General features: G+C 43.3%; 1 protein-coding gene across 1 annotated transcript in view; it reads left to right on the plus strand.

The window, feature by feature from the left end:
* Positions 1-15,994, plus strand: part of DOCK2 (dedicator of cytokinesis 2) — a 410,412-nt gene that overhangs the window by 181,635 nt on the left and 212,783 nt on the right. The gene's annotated exons all lie outside the window — the stretch shown is intronic.

Genomic DNA, 15,994 nt, shown 5'->3' on the forward strand with positions numbered 1-15,994 from the left:
GTGAGATATATATCTGTATCTATCTATATAGCTATATAATTTATATAGCTATATAGATAGATACAGATATAGATATCTATAGATTATATAGATATATAGATAGATATAGATATATTTTCCTTTATTTATTTGTTTATTGGCTGGCTCTCCTTGTAAGAATATGAGCTCCAGAATGAAAGGATTTTTGTTTTGTTCATTTGTATCTCCGGACCCTACAGCAGTGCCTGGCATATAGTAAGTACTTGATAAATACTTGTTGAACGAATGAATGAAAGAATGAGTGACTGAATGAGTGAAGGAAAGAATGAAATGTACCAGGCAGGGACTCTAAAGTTTAATGAAGACAAGTAGTACTCAGCTTTGATTGACTGACACCATGTGGGATTAGCCATACAGCTGCTAGAACTCCCAACTTCTTGAGAGAAGCTAAAAATCCCCGTACTTTATGTGAAATTTCCTGACGTTTAAGTGTTGGCAGCTAACTAAAAAATATTTATAAACATTTTATGATCCTCAAACAGCTGGATTCAGCTCTCAGAAAGTCAGTTTGGGATGTCTGCTTTAAACTGGTACGGTATGAGCCGGTTTGGGGAAGTTGATGTCAATAACTGTAGTCCTGCTTCACGGTTACAGAACTTAACATGCTGAGTGTTTATTCTAACAGTAGCTTGGCAAGGATTTGATCTCTAGAAGCCAAGTGTAACAACCTTCTTTATAGCCATTTGCTTCCGCCTACTTATGTCAGTGCATGGTTCCTTACTGTATATTATGTACATTTAAAGGAGTGGCGACATCCTTAGAGGGCGCCAGCAGTGCTGGGTACTCCTGCCTTACTGGTGCAGAGAGCCATGTAAATCATTCTCTGTTGTTTGTCTTACTGTCCTTCCACCTTAAAAGCATCACCATTTCTTATTCAGTTATAATCTTCCATATCTGCAGTTCCCATAATGCACCTTAGATAAACACTTTATGACCTCCCTAATCTTCATTCCTTCTCTTTGGAGCCAGACCTAAAGATGGTCATCCATCCATTTGGCTCATTCCATCTATAGCAGGCTCTTAACTCTCTGTCTCTCCTTCAGAGCAGTGATTCTTTAAAACAGTGCCTGGATCATAGAAAGCACCAAATAAGTGGTGTCTATTATTATTATTTTCCTTTCTCTCTGGTACAGTGTGTCTCTCTGTCCCTCTGTGTTATCGACATAGTCAGGTGAGCATAGTTTGGCCCTCTTTCACGCTGAGACTTTTATCTGATGCTCTGTCCTGGTTGCTTGCCCTTCCCGTGCACACTGCTCACAGCTGGCCTGTTCATCTTTGCCAGGAAACTCCCCTACTCTAGAATGTTCAGTGGCTCCCTACTGTCTACCAAATTAAGGCATAAATGCACTAGTCTGGCCATTCGTAGCTTCTGTGATCTGGCCATAACACGATCAGTCATCAGGTTTGCCATACTTAGTCCCTTGCAAGGTGATTTTCTGATTTTTGTGCTCATGCCCCCTACATTCTGTGGACCCCTTTGAGGGCAGGGATCACATTTACTCATTCTTTTATCCTTATCACCCAGAGGGTGCCTGGCTTACTGTGGATACTCAATAAATGCTTGTTGAGCGAATGAATGAGTGAAATACTCCCGAAAATGTGGTGCTGTACCATACCTTCATATTTTTGTACATGCTTTCCCCTCAGTTTAGATTGCTTTTCCTTCTTCAAGGAACACTTTTTCTAAATACCAGGAACCCACATCTCAGGGAGTGTGGGAGAAGTGTAAGGAATTGCCTGCTCAGACTTTCCCTGTCCCCTGGGCTGATTCCAGGAGCCTTGCAGACATTCTAAGCTGCAAGCTGTGTCATTAGCCTCAATGACTCTTGGGTTTGCTGCTGTAATTACAATGATAAGAGTGCTGAGTGGGGAGTACTAGAGGTATGTAGCAAGCACACCTCACTAGGAGCAGGGATGTGCCTGAACTGGAAGGAAGAAATAAACAGGTCTTTCCTAAGATTTGGCTTCATTTTCATAAAATGGGCCTTTCCAGCAATTCTTAGAATAGAACTAGCTCATCCAAATTAAAGAAAATGACGTTGGAAAGTAATTACTCAGAGGTCAGGGGTCCCTGTCTTAGCGCTGAAGGCCCCAATTTCATTTCAAATTGAAATCTGGCAAGGAGGAGAGATCCCCATTCCAACCATCACTTTTAACTTTCCAGATATGATTTTTATTGGTTAGTTTCATTACTCTGGAATATTAAACAATCAATATTTATGGCAAACACCAGACGTGTCTAGTTCTTCTGAAATCCCAAGAAGACCCGATTGGGTGTAGGGCTGGTTGTTCTCGTGTCATTATGTGGGATTACATAGTGACTTTTTTTCTTATTTGTAGGAGTAGAAATGTTGTGATAAAAGGTATTAAAATTACAGGTACCATAGGGGTAGGATGGATTGATTCTTATGCACAGCACATTGTAATTATCATTTGCTGGAAATAGCCATTCCTGATTTTTTCTGTAGATCATCTGCCTGAACAATGAAGTGTCGGTGGTGACAAATGAGCAGAAGGAAAGTTTACAAAAACAAAAAGCAAAAAACTTTTTACATGACTGCTGCCCTCTCTTCCTTTCTTAGCCAGAGTCTAACGTATCAGATAAATGTTTGTTTACTTAAATGACCAAGGATTTTTGACTATGATGATGAGAAAGGCAGCATGGTTTGGTAAAGGACATTTTGGATAAGGGAGAGCTGGAGAAAGTTTCCACACTCTAGACCTTAGTTTCTTCTGTGTAATGAACTGTATCATTTTTGAGATCTTTGTCATGTATGGAAGTTTTCTTATTTGGCCAATGCCCATTCTCTTTCCCTGCCTCCCAAGGTCCTGAGTCAGGGACAGAAAATAGATTTCACTTTATGTGCCAACTCTGGTGGCTTCTCAATGGCTCCCTGTTGCACTGTGTTGAGAAAGATTCCGGAGCTACATCTTGGCTTGGTAGAAAGAAGTGCTGAATTGATCAGTGATGTCTGTCATAAGGATGAGATTGGAAAACAGTGATGTATGCAAGATTCTTGGAAATATTATGTATTGACTGAAGTTATTGGTGCTTTTTTTGCCCAATCCAAACACTCTTGTAAAACCAATATTCCCTTTCACATATTCTTGGTTCCTTTAAGGAGGTAGTGGTGTCCGAGCAGACACATAATGGAAAAAGCCAGTAATCTGAGAGCTTGCATTTTTACCAGGGAATGGTTTCTATGTGCTACAGTCATATTTTATCAAGTGTAAGATGCACCATGATTTTATGTTCACATTACAAAGAGAATATGCTACCGATTAAACTGCAACACAGTGGTTTATTATTGCACTGGTTGTACTCTTCAGAGATTGTTAAAAAATAAGAAAGTAAGTTTGACTGAAAATCCCTGTTGTGTGATGGAGCTCATCTGAGTCCTCACAGGTAAGTGTCATCGTCTCCCGTTGTTCAGGAGAATAGACTGACTGAGCTTCAAAGGATGGAAGCATCCTGGCCGAAGTCACACGGCTAGTAGTAAGATGGGCTGTGAACCCAGGGACGTCTGATATCAGACCATGTGTACTTTGTGCTGTCCCACAGGTCTCAGAGTGTGGGGGGAAACGTCCAAGCTTGTTTGCACAGGTGAGGGGGTTTGTCAGGGAACCCCTCCCTGGCCAATGAGTCCTGCTGCTGTCTGCTCTAGAGAAGGCCATCCCCTGCCTCTGGCCTCCCTGGTGCTGGGGACGGACAGTCCCACAGGCAGAATCAGGGAACGTAAGCACTGCCAGAAGTTCTTGGAAGGGAAACAAACTGGTAATTTTGCTGAAATTGGGATCTAGCTTTTATTTCAGGTAGTTCGAATAAGCCTCTGGGTGATACATTTTGGGCCTAATTACCCCAGTTTTCGCAGAGGAGTCTATTGAGTGATTAAGTAAAAGTAAATGCAATTGGCACGAGGCCAGCTCCAGAATTTCAGAGCCATTTATTCGAAAAGGAAAAAAACACGTGGGAATCACCCCACCCTCCACTGCTTCACCTCATAATAGCACTGAAGACTCCAGAAAATGCCTGAGTCATCAGAGAGCCAGGGTTTCAAAGCTCTGACTTCACTTCCCAAATGACAGATAGCCCACCTGCATGACCACTCCCTGTCACTGTGAGCCCAAAGACTCAGGAGGCCTCTGCAGGGGCCACCGCGACACAGTGCCAACTCCACCCACATCCAACCCCATCCCATGGAGAGCACGCGTGAGGACAGTCTAGGACACGAGAAGGTGGGGTGTTCCCAGCCAGAAGTGGTCGGTGGATGCCTGACCTTCACTGCGTGACTCAGCACCTTGTTCAGAAAGCAGTGTTTATACTAAAGCCATCACTTATTGAGCAGATATCCTGCTTTCAGGCAGAAGGCTAAGTACGATGTGTGTTTGACATCACTTAACCTGCATCAGGTACTCATGTTTTATGTATGAGATAACAAGCACAGGAAGGTTATGTAACTTGCCTATAATCACACAGCTTGTTCGTGGAAGAGCTGGAATTTGAGCCCAAGCAGTGCCACTGCTAGAGTCCCTGTTTTTAAATAGCATATTATGCACTCCTGCACTATTAATACCTTAAGTTACTATTTAGGCATCAGGTATTTTAAAGATAATAATGAGCACCTTAAACCCAGCTATTGCCCTGCCTGGACTTTGGAATCTAATGGGATGACCTGTATAGTAACTTTCAGAAACCTTAAGATGGCGTAGAATTTTGGTGGTTTTATGATGACAGTGATATCTGTAGGATCAAGTTCCTCAATTCTGGTAATTGAACCATAACAACCCATAAAATCTGAAGAACTCTCCGTCTCCTTGAATGCTGGTGCTTATGAAATAGCAGGTTTTACAGAAGGTGACACAGCTAGAATGGAGACATGCAGATTCTAAAGGGTTCCGGAAGGAGAGGTAGTCTCCTCCTTCCACATCCAGCTCATCTCCGGGTTCTGTTTGTTCTAGGTCTAAAGGCCTCTATCCAAGCGCTTCTCATTACCATCGATGCCACTAGCCTGTGTCTGGCCATGACCATCTCTCACTGGTGCCCTGCTACGTCTTCTGATAAGACACACTGCCTCCGCTCTCGTCCCTTTCTAATTCTTCACACTGTGGCCAACACGGTCTTTTAAAGTAGCAGTTTCTTGGAGATAAAGCATCAGTGACCCCACAGTGGCCAAGGATGAAGGCCCAGCTGCTCACCGTGGCTTTCAGGGCACCCAGTCTAGGCCTGCATCTTCTCCCAGTGCCCCTTACCTCCCACACTTGTGCCAACTCAAGGGAACGGCTCTCTTGGTCCCAGAATGCTCTTTTTCCCCTCTGCGTCCCCCTGCACACCATTCCCTCTGTCTAGAACATACCCCTCCTAACTTTCCTTCCAAGACCTTCCACCTTGCAAACTCTGCTTCCTCCTTCATGTCTTGACGCACATTCCACTCCACCAAGTTGGGATCAGACCTCTGCTCTCTTCAACCTTGTGTACTCATCATACTGTCATGAGAACATCCTTCCTAGCAACTGCAGAACAATGCCTGTCTTCATCACTCCTGCGTTTCTAAGGACACAGTGGTTCCCTGGCATGCAGGATGATCTCAGTGAATACCTGCTGAAGGAATGAAAGATTTCTGCTGTCTATTTTATTTACATACAACCCATCATTCTTTTCCTTAACATGTTAAGTGGTACTTGCATTACCCTTATACAAGTGTTACTGTTATTACCCTTGTGATATGATTAAGCTAGGAGAATAAGGGAGGAAAAGAATTGTTATTGAATACCCAGACCAAATGGAAAGGAAATGGGGGGAGAATGTATTCATACCCTTCAGAGGATGCATATGTCAATAATAATGTCAGTTAACATTTCCAGAGTGTTCGTTGTGTGGCGGAGATGGTACTTTGGGGATATGATCACATTTAATCTGTGAGGTTGACAAATATTATGATCCCCTCTCAAAGAGGAAACAGTAGTCAGAAGGGCTTAAGCTCCTTGTCCAGCATCACACACCCGGGAAGGAGAAAGCTAGAGTCCATACCCAAATCTACAGAGTTTGAAGCTGACATCTTAAGCATTTCACTATACATATCTGGGAAATTGTTTTCCTGAGATGAAATTAATTAGAGAAAATTCCTGAGAGAGAGAGAGAAGAGTAAATATGTGTGTATGTTGTGTATTAGAGGGGGATCAGGTTAAGAGAGAAAATAAACATTATACAAGAGACCTGAAGTTCCAGTTGGTAACCGAAAGATGGCATAATGAGCTTGGGGTAGCTTCGTTGCTGCTTGATATGGTCATGTGCATGGTGCTTATAGCCAGTGAGTGGGGAAGCTGTCCATCGGCCCAGGGCATGGCATGTAGCAGGCGCTTATCCAAGCTACAGGAGTGAGTGGAAAGAACAGAACTAATTGAAAGCACAAATCACTGTTGAGCTTTAAAAGATTCTGATTTTAAAAATAAGATGAGAAAAGATTTATTTCATGCTAGGCTTTCCCTTAAGGATCTTTTTTTTTAAAATATAAAATTCCCAAATGCTTTACTAGCCCTGTGTGGTAGCATTCTTTTAGACAAATCAAAGTTTGAGAGCTGGAGCATAAAAATGCCAGCTTCATCTCCAGACCTTCCTTTTGTTCCATGATGAGTCACAGAGATGGGAATTATGAAGTTCCTAAATTTTTTAAAATAGCCACTGCGTTCTCCCTAGTCCACCTAATCGAGCAGACCTCTGCTACAAGGAAAGAGAGCGCTCCTAGATAATAAACACGCTGCTGCTGTGACAGTTTCACACGTGGCTCAGTAACATGTGCCTTGTGGTTCTTCAGAGGAGGTGAGCTCAGACTCTAGAGAAGCTGGGGCCTCCACTGGCCACCCAGGGGCTGCTGTTGTTAGCACCCAGAGAGGGAGAGGCAGAGACGGAGTTTGGGTATCATACAGTTAGTACTAGGAGATGCATGACCAGTGCGTCGTACCCTAATGAAATTGCCTCCAAATATCTCAGTGCCTTTTGGCTTCTCTTAGTGGAGCTGGACAGATCTGACTTTGAACAAGTAACTTTAGTGTGTCTTAAAGGTTAGACTCCATTGTACCTTCTGTCCTGTTTCCTGGTGCTAGAAGAGATGCCAGTCTTTTCTTGTCCTTGGTGAACTTTGGAAACTTTATTTATTTATTTTTAACGTCCTTATTGGGGTATAATTGCTTTACAGTGGTGTGTTAGTTTCTGCTGTATAACAAAGTGAATCAGCTCTACATATACATATGTCCCCATATCTCCTCCCTCTTGGCGCCTGTCTCCCATTTAGGCATTGATGAGCTCCCTCACTCCCAGCATTTCTTTCTAAGGGCTATGGGGGTTGGGGCACAAGTTATGGAGTTTGAAAGGATTTTACTGGCTGGGAACTGGTCCTCTTTTTCTCAAGGGGTGAGGTGACCTTATTCCATAGCTAGGAAGTCTCTTTACTTCACAGTTCTGCTCCTCAGTTTCCATGTCTGTAAAATGGGGCTAGTAATGGTTATTACTTGTCAGTTCCATGGTGAGGACTGGGTAAAAACCCATGTGTAAGGCTCGCAGCACGGAGTTTAACACATAGCAGACCCTCGGTAAATAAGAGCCATTATTTTCCCCCTTCAGTGCTACAGTCTTCTCCCTACTTTGACACAAGTGTTATGAGTCAGATTACAAGTTATTTTATGGCGTGACTTGGGATAGCACCTGGGTTCGTGCATTATTATTAAGCTGTTGCTACAGCTGGGCTGTAAATAAAGCCCCCCCCGCCCCCCGAGATGAAACCAACCACCAGATGTCTGCCACAAAGTCTTGAATCCCAGACAGGAAGGAGAAATCCCATCCAGAGGCTCCTTCCCTGGGAATGCGGAGGGAATGGAGCTGCCCACAGAGAAAAAACCCTGTTAGAACAACGGCGAATGAAACAGGCTTCCCTGCAGGTCTCCGTCCCTGTCGTCCGTGCCAGGGCACTGGCCTTCTCCGTGACTCAAGGGATTCAGTTCTGTCAAATGATCCTTCAAAATCAGAACCCACTTTTCTAGCTTCATGCTACATTCATAAGTGATGCATTTATGTCGCCATTAAATATTTATGATAATTTTTTAATAACGTGAGGATATTCTAGGACTTAAATATGGAGAAGGATTATAGAAATATAACAACAACAATAAGAAAGCCATCATGGGGCCCTGAAGGTCAAAGAGGGGAAGAAATGTGGCCCCTCACCAGAGGCTCTGGATCTCTTAGAGGTCAGACCCAGGGACCTTGTTCAGAAGCTAAAATAATGTTGGTATCGTCTGCTTAAAGGACACATGATTTGTACATTTCTGTAGTTTTACTCTTTCTAAAATGATTCGGCTTTGCTTTTAAAATCAGGAAAAAAAAAAAACCCTCAAATACTATTTCTTTAAAAATAGGAATTAACGAGATAGTCAAACTTACTGAAGCATTTTCATGTATATAATTCCACTTTTCTTCTAACTAGCCTGTGAAGCCAGATGGTTTCATTCTGAAGACAGAGGTGGGGGGTGGAGGTGAAGGTACTTTTTCAAAACTGTGCAGGAAATCGGGGGCTGAAGTCGGACTCCTGGTCTTGTTCTGGTCTGTCTTTCCACCCTGGATTGTTTTTCCTCTTAATGTGTCCGTCTCCATATTTTCTCCCAATTCGTTCAACAAGCATGTGAAGCATTTACAGCATCTCAGGAAACGTGATCAACACTTCGAGGATCCCAGGGATACAGATGACATTTCCTATCCCCCAGGACTTTGCTTCCTGGTGGAGGTGAGTGTGAGGGGTTGACAAAAGAAATGCCAGGATAATATAAGCAGCAGTCTGGTCAAAGCACCATGAGTACTTGGAGGACGATGGAGTGACTAATCCCATGGCAGGAGCGGGGAATGATCAGAAAAAGTTGCAGAGAAGAGTTGACATTTAAATTGCAACTTGATGTCTGGCATAGGAGTGAAGAGCCCAAGCTCTCATGTTTGGCAGACCTTGCAAGAGCTCCAGCCTTCACCATCTCATACTTGTGGACTTGGACAAATTACTTATCTCCCTCCAAGCCTCGATTATTCTTCTGGGAAATAGGGGTCATCATTAGCTACCTTATGGTAATTTTTTGAGGAAAATATAAGATAATGGAAGCAAAACATTTGATAATAGCCCATTGTAACTTCAAGAAATCGGAGCCTTTATTATCATGATTAGTAGTAATATGGCTACTATTCATTTATTCCCCCAAACAAAAATTATTTCCCATGGTAAATAGGTAATGGAACAGTGTCCCAGGTAGGGGGAACAGCGTGTGCTAAGCCACTGATATGTAATGTCCTCTGACGTTTTAGGAGGTGGCAAGGAGATGGTACAGGGGAAAGTGGAGTGGTAGGAAGTGAGGCTGCACGTACTAGGTTGGAGTTGGATTGCAAGGAACCTCGTTGCTATGGGAGGAATTTTATGCCCTGGATGGTGGTGGGCACAGTTAGAAAAACTTGGAGTGGCATGGCCAGATATACATCTTAGAGCGACCCCCAGGTAGCTGCGAGGAAGCTAGATCCAAGGGAGCTGGAAAACTGTAAGGAAAGTAGACTTTGAAGGCCAGTGCAGTGGTCCACACGGAACAGACAAGGGCTCATAACGTTGAAGTCTTTAATTAAACAAAGACTTCCTGGTCTTAAGACTTTACAAGGGGAGGAAAGAAGTTCCTACTCTCATGACATGTTACATAGAGTTGGGAAACAGGGAGAAAACTAGAAACAGCTATAATTCAAGACAGATAATCATCATAAGAGAATAACAAGGACAGCATTAAGAGGGTCAAAAGGAGGAGGGGCATGATATCCAGATGGGTGAATCAGCAAAGGACATGTGCTCATTGTCAGCATCCCTGTCCCCCACCCCTTACTAGACTGTAGTAAGCTGGGACAGAGAAGGGAATCTATAACTGTTTATTGGGAAAAAAAGTGGTTATGGGCTGAGGTTCACGTGAGAAGTTTCCTTGGAGCTGGTTGTCGTGTAGTAGTGGAGAAGAGTGAGGGATCAGTTCCGGGAATTAAGATCAGGTCCGGGGTCTGAGTTTGCAAATGCTGATGCTCTGCATGGCTTTTATTTTGCTCTCTTTGATCCCTGATTGAAGAAAGCATATTGTTTTTACCTTGAAACACACAAGCAAACGAAAAGCAATGACAAAAACACATGACTTCTCTTGTCCATCATGCATATGGGAGCTCTGCACGTGGGATTAGGTTCAGTGGGGCTTGGTGTGCTCGGGGTAAGAGCTATGTGAACCACTCTTGATTTCATCAGTTAAAATGACTCAGCCCGTTTGGCTCAGGAGGAAGAAGGCTTTTCTATCAGCATAACCAGGGTATCACAACATTGCGTGTGCTACCTGGGGAACCAAGCCCAAGCACGGATGAGAGGTCACTGTGTGTGACTGAAGATTTAAGAAATATATATTGAGGTTTTGCCAGGAGAAAAAATTATGGGTTTCATTAGAGTGAAATTTAATATACCATAGTTAGTTATGGATTCTGAGAATTCGTGAAAGCCGTTCACGATAATAAAGCTTTTATTTGGGGCTTCCCTGATGGCACAGTGGTTAGGAATCTGCCTGCCAATGCAGCGGACACGGGTTTGAGCCCTGGTCTGGGAAGATCCCACATGCTGCGGAACAAGTAAGTCTGTGTGCCACAACTACTGAGCCTGCGCTTTAGAGCCCGTGAGCCACAACTACTGAGCCTGTGTGCCTAGAGCCCATGCTCTGCAACAAGAGAAGCCACCACAATAAGAAGCCCGCTTGCTGCAGCTAGAGAAAGCCCATGCGTAGCAGCGAAGACCCAACGCAGCCAAAAAAATTTTTTTTTTTTTTTTTTTTTCCGGTACGTGGGCCTCTCACCGCTGTGGCCTCTCCCGTTGCGGAGCACAGGCTCCAGACGCCCAGGCTCAGCGGCCATGGCTCACGGGCCCAGCCGCTCCACGGCATGTGGGATCTTCCCGGACTGGGGCACGAACCCGTGTCCCCTGCATCGGCAGGCGGACTCTCAACCACTGCGCCACCAGGGAAGCCCCCCAAATTTTTTTAAAAAGGTAAATAAATAAAGCTTTTATTTGCTTTGAAGTAAATAATCCTTTGGTGTGATGCTTATTGTCTTTTCATTTTAATTGTGGTTTAAGCCAAGACAACATGCTCTGCCCCAAATGCTTCTTTAGGGAGACAGACCCTGTCTCCTTTAAATTGCGTTTTGTCTGAAATGGACTAGGTCACATGTAATAAGTTCTGGCATTTTAATGGAAACATTACGGCAAAAATAGTTAACAATCTGCTTTAATTTCAAAACTAATTTTCTCTTTCATACGGTAAGGCAGTATCTTGGTAAAATGTGCAAAATGCATGGGGATTTAATTAAGTTCCGAAACAAGGTTAAACAATTTGTTCCGAAACAAGGTTAAGCTGGGCTGTCAATATTCAAGATAAATGGTGGGGGAAGATGGTAGTGGCTTGATGTTCCTGAGTCCTGAATGCCATGTGGACCACAGTGGAATTAGAAGAACTGGCCACATTAGCTGCTGAAGGCCCCAATCTATGGAAGGCTAGATGCTCCTGGCAGCACAGATAGAGCCTGTACATAGATAAGGGAAAAAACGGGGAGTCATTTCTTCCTGTCTCTCCACTGAATCCAATTCATTCTTTAATTTATCCCTGCAAAAAATATTTGAATCTCATTGTGCTAAGTGCTGGAGATTCAAAGGTGAGCAAAAATAAGCAGAATTCTTACCTTAGGAAGATAATAGGCTAATGAGAGAGAAATACATTCATCAAAGAATTACATAAATATATGTACAAGGACAGCTGTGCCAAGGACTTTGGTGGAGGGGTCCTGGTGCCAGGTGAGTGTATAAGAGGGGTATTTGGGGTGATCTGGGGCAGCAGTGGTTGTAGTCTTGGAAAGCCTTACTTGGGAAACCCCAGCAGAGCTGGAAACTGGGCAGGGCGGGTGGTGTGGTGGGGACTGTTCCAGGCAGAAGGAAAAGTGTGTACAGACCCTTAAGTGAGTGTTCGCATGGTGGTTCTGAGGAACCCAAGGTGACTCACTGTGACTGTAGAGCAGACAGTGAAAGGGCCTGTGATGGGAACTTCCACAGGAGAGCCAGGTGGGACCTCCTGAGCCATAGTGACAGACCTAGTCTGACTTCCTAAGTTTATCAGGACGCCAGATTGTGACAGCCAGAGTGTGACATGGGTCAGGTCTAAATTCAGCAATGACTGGTTTTGCTGCTACGTGGTGAAAGGGAAGGGCGTGCACATGGGGAGACCAGGTGGGATGCTTCTGTGGAGGCCAGCTGAGAGAAGAAGGGGGTTTGCAACGGGAGGCCGGTAGTGGAGAGGCACACTTACCTGGGAAGCCGGCTTAGCCTGGCAGTGAGAAAACCAGACTCTAGGTGGTTCTGCCCGGGCTGAGGATCCTGGAGGATGCAGGAAGAAATCATATATTTGGGAAACCTCAGGACTAGGGGTGATAGACATAAGCAGTAGGAATTCAGGCTGTAAACTGGTGGAAAGAAAATGGGGATGAAGTTGGGATGAAAGTACCCCAAAGGGGTTATGAGCCTTAAGCCGGTCAAACATAGTTTTCACCAAATGCAAAGAGTGTTGCGTGTGGATTTGTCTTTTAGTTCTTTTTATTGCAAGCTATGCTTGATGGGCATAATGATCACAAAGCATCTATGTTTCTTGGAACTTAAAAAGAGAAATACGTTTTTAGCATCCAGCAATTTGCCTTGAGCTGCTTAAAATGAGAGCCTTTTCAAGTGAAGGCTATATTGAGGCCTCTGATGGGCTAAGAAAGAAACTGTACCTGGAGGTCAGAATGCGTCTCAAGTCTAGTGCCAGTGGTTCCTGGAACTACCCTGGGTGCTGGTGTCTGGTAGACCTTCACACGTTGCACCCACCCACCACATTGCTGCCAGCACTGGCTTCCCACATGATTTCCACGAGCCCTTGGATGCATCATCTATCTAGCCTCTCTTAGTTGCCTCACGCTTCAAATGGCAGGGGCCCAGCCCTTGCAGTGTCTTTTACCTCTAGGGTATTTGATTCCACGCGGCAAGAATCCTTCATTCCCCAGAGTGCTGTTCTGTGCTAGACATGCCTGCGTATTCTTGCTCACTGAGGCCTTTGTTACTTATTGATCATTGTCATGGTTTCTAGTCTTAATAAGGCCAGGAAGAGTTCATTCCTTATTAACACCACTTTTTGCCCTGAGAAAACCTCAAGCCTGTTTCTGAAAACCCATTGCAGTCCCATAAAGGCATCTTCCCTCTTCTCCCCCAATTTACTTCAATAAACAAATGAATAAATACACATTTATTGAGCACCTGTTGTGTGCCCTCCGTAATGCTCAAGGTTCTCTCCCACTTAATTGTCAGGCACCCTTGTCAGGGAAGGGTGATGTTCAGCATTATAAGAAAAGGAATCAGCAGCTCACAGAGGCTAACTTTCCCAAGGTCATCCTGCAAAAAAGAGGGTAGTAGCATAATATTAAACCCAAGACTTCTGATTCTGGTTTTTCCCACCTAAACTGGTAAACAAACTGGTTTTAGATGGCTAATGGACAGCGCAGGGAAAAAATTAAATCACGTGGTGCTAATGTTTTCTTCTCAGTTCTCTCTCAAGCATCCTGATTAGTCAAGTAGAAGATGCATTTGGTGTTAAAGTGGCTTTAGCACGTGTTGAATATTTGCTGATCTGCCATTTTATCAAAGAGAGCTGGTCTCAGGCTCAGCACCGTTAACACTCAACAGGCTCCAGCAAGAATTTTAAAAAATTATTTTGGTTTCATCTTTTATTTTTGGAACATCATACTGGTTTCTCTCATGGTGGTGATAGATATAAAGGAAGAGGATTATGGGGAAAATAATTAAAGAAATTATTCCTCTTTCTAGGAAGAGAATTATGGGAAAAATAATTAAAGAAAAATATTGAGTAAGTTACATTTCAGGTATATGAGCATAATAATGATAAAAATCATGAATATGTATCCGTCTGAATGAAGCTGGGAATTGCATCATTGATTCACAGCACCTCTCTGGCTCCCAGGACGTGTGGGCCTTGAGGAGATCATTGCCATGCTAAGTTCTGAAGCTGCTCTTTTTTTATTTGTTTCCCTGGGAAACATATAGAAGCGACTATAATGAAAACTCTCCCTGCCATTAGGACCATTGGACATCCTTCTTAGGTTTAACTTTTATAACCCAAACCAACCCAAGCTAGTAATGGAGTCTTAAAACCTAGGAAAAATATGTAAGTTTATTGCAAAAGATAATATCCCATTTAAAACAGTTTAGAAATTTACAAAACCTTACATTAGTACGTAGTCTTTAAGAAGATGCTCTATAGATGAGCTGGTATTAAGTTCCAAGTATAGCGAGTACACATTTTTTTAACTACAGAGAAAGCAGCTACATAAACGCCTGCAACTTAAGGTGATGTATCAGTCCTTCACCTTTCAATTTTATAAAAGTAACCTTTGCTAAATTAATATCGCTCTGTAAAACCAGATAACTTCAAGTACAGCATTTCTGTAGGATATCACGGTAGATGTTACATGATACTTTACAAAGAAGCAATTTTCCCATGAGTAGGTGAATATAGAGTCTTGGTATATGTATACTTTTTGAAATTTAACACAGAGATGATCGTTTTTGTTTAGCAGGAATGTGTTTACTGAGTCCACTTCCCCCATAACAATTTTAAACGTTCAATTTTCAGAAGAGACTTCCTTCCCAGTTTCAGGTTGGTGGCCCAAGCAATGTTGTGTTGTGCTTTGGTATAGAATCATTATAGCCTTGTTTGGTTTTATCTCTAGAAATGTCAACCTTTTCAGACCACTATTTCATCTAACTCAGTTGAGGGTTCATCCCAAGGCCGCCACCCCAACAGAAGTGTATGACAGCATACACTTCTTAATTATCCAAATGTTGGATTATCCATTTTGTGTGAGTTATCCCAGACATCTCTTCATCATTGCAGGCTGACTTTGACAAATGATCCTGATCACCTCTGGGTGGCTCTGCCCATTTAATGTTGGCATGTGCACGGACTTTATAAAACAGGTAGAGTAGGTGTTCATATCTCCACTCGGGAATGGACAAACAGGCCTTGGAATAGACCGTTCTGTTGCCTGGGTGTCTTAATTCTGGGAATAGGATTATTTCCATTTTACTGTGCCGCCCAGGAACATAAATTAATTTGAAAATTAGCGGAAGCAAAGCAAATTAAGATGGAAGCGCTCCTACAAGATAAAATTATATGAGATCCCCAATGATTTTGCTTTACTGGATTATCCTCTGTGCTGTTCTTTTCGGTTGTTGGGGTCAACTGAGAGTTGATCGTGTGGATACATACTGAAAAATCTGTGGCTTTTAGCCAATGGTACCATATCTTATTGAAACGTGGCTTAAGTATGACAAGTGTATTTATCTTAATTCTAACTTCACGTTATGTATTCCGGTCTCATTTTGTGGGTTTAAACATTACACTAGAAACAGAACAAGAACATCTTGAATGACATTCCAGGATTTTATAGTGCCAGCCAAGATTCCTTGCCAAATTTCCCTCTTGCTGTCACTGAAATAGCTTTGGGCACTGCAGCGCAGGGACAGGGGAAGGTGAAAGTGTCCGGGTGGTTTGCTCAGTTAGCCTCAATTTGCAGCGGGGAACGTACGTCCCACGTTTACACAGGATGCTGCACTCTGCAAAGACTCTAACTCAGACCCCAGTCTTCAGCAAAGGGGATTATGAAGTGCCTTCCTCACTGAATGCTCGTTGAGTTTAGGATGCCTTTTCTAAGCAGCCTCAATCCAACCACAGGCTGGTAGAGAGTCTAACAAGAAGGACTATGAGCCTTGCCAACCTAGCCCTCGTCCCTAAGAGTATGTAGCAGTTGCTGAATGACATTACTTTA

This window comes from Lagenorhynchus albirostris, chromosome 3, assembly GCF_949774975.1.
Source record: "Lagenorhynchus albirostris chromosome 3, mLagAlb1.1, whole genome shotgun sequence".
Taxonomy (NCBI): Eukaryota; Metazoa; Chordata; class Mammalia; order Artiodactyla; family Delphinidae; genus Lagenorhynchus; species Lagenorhynchus albirostris.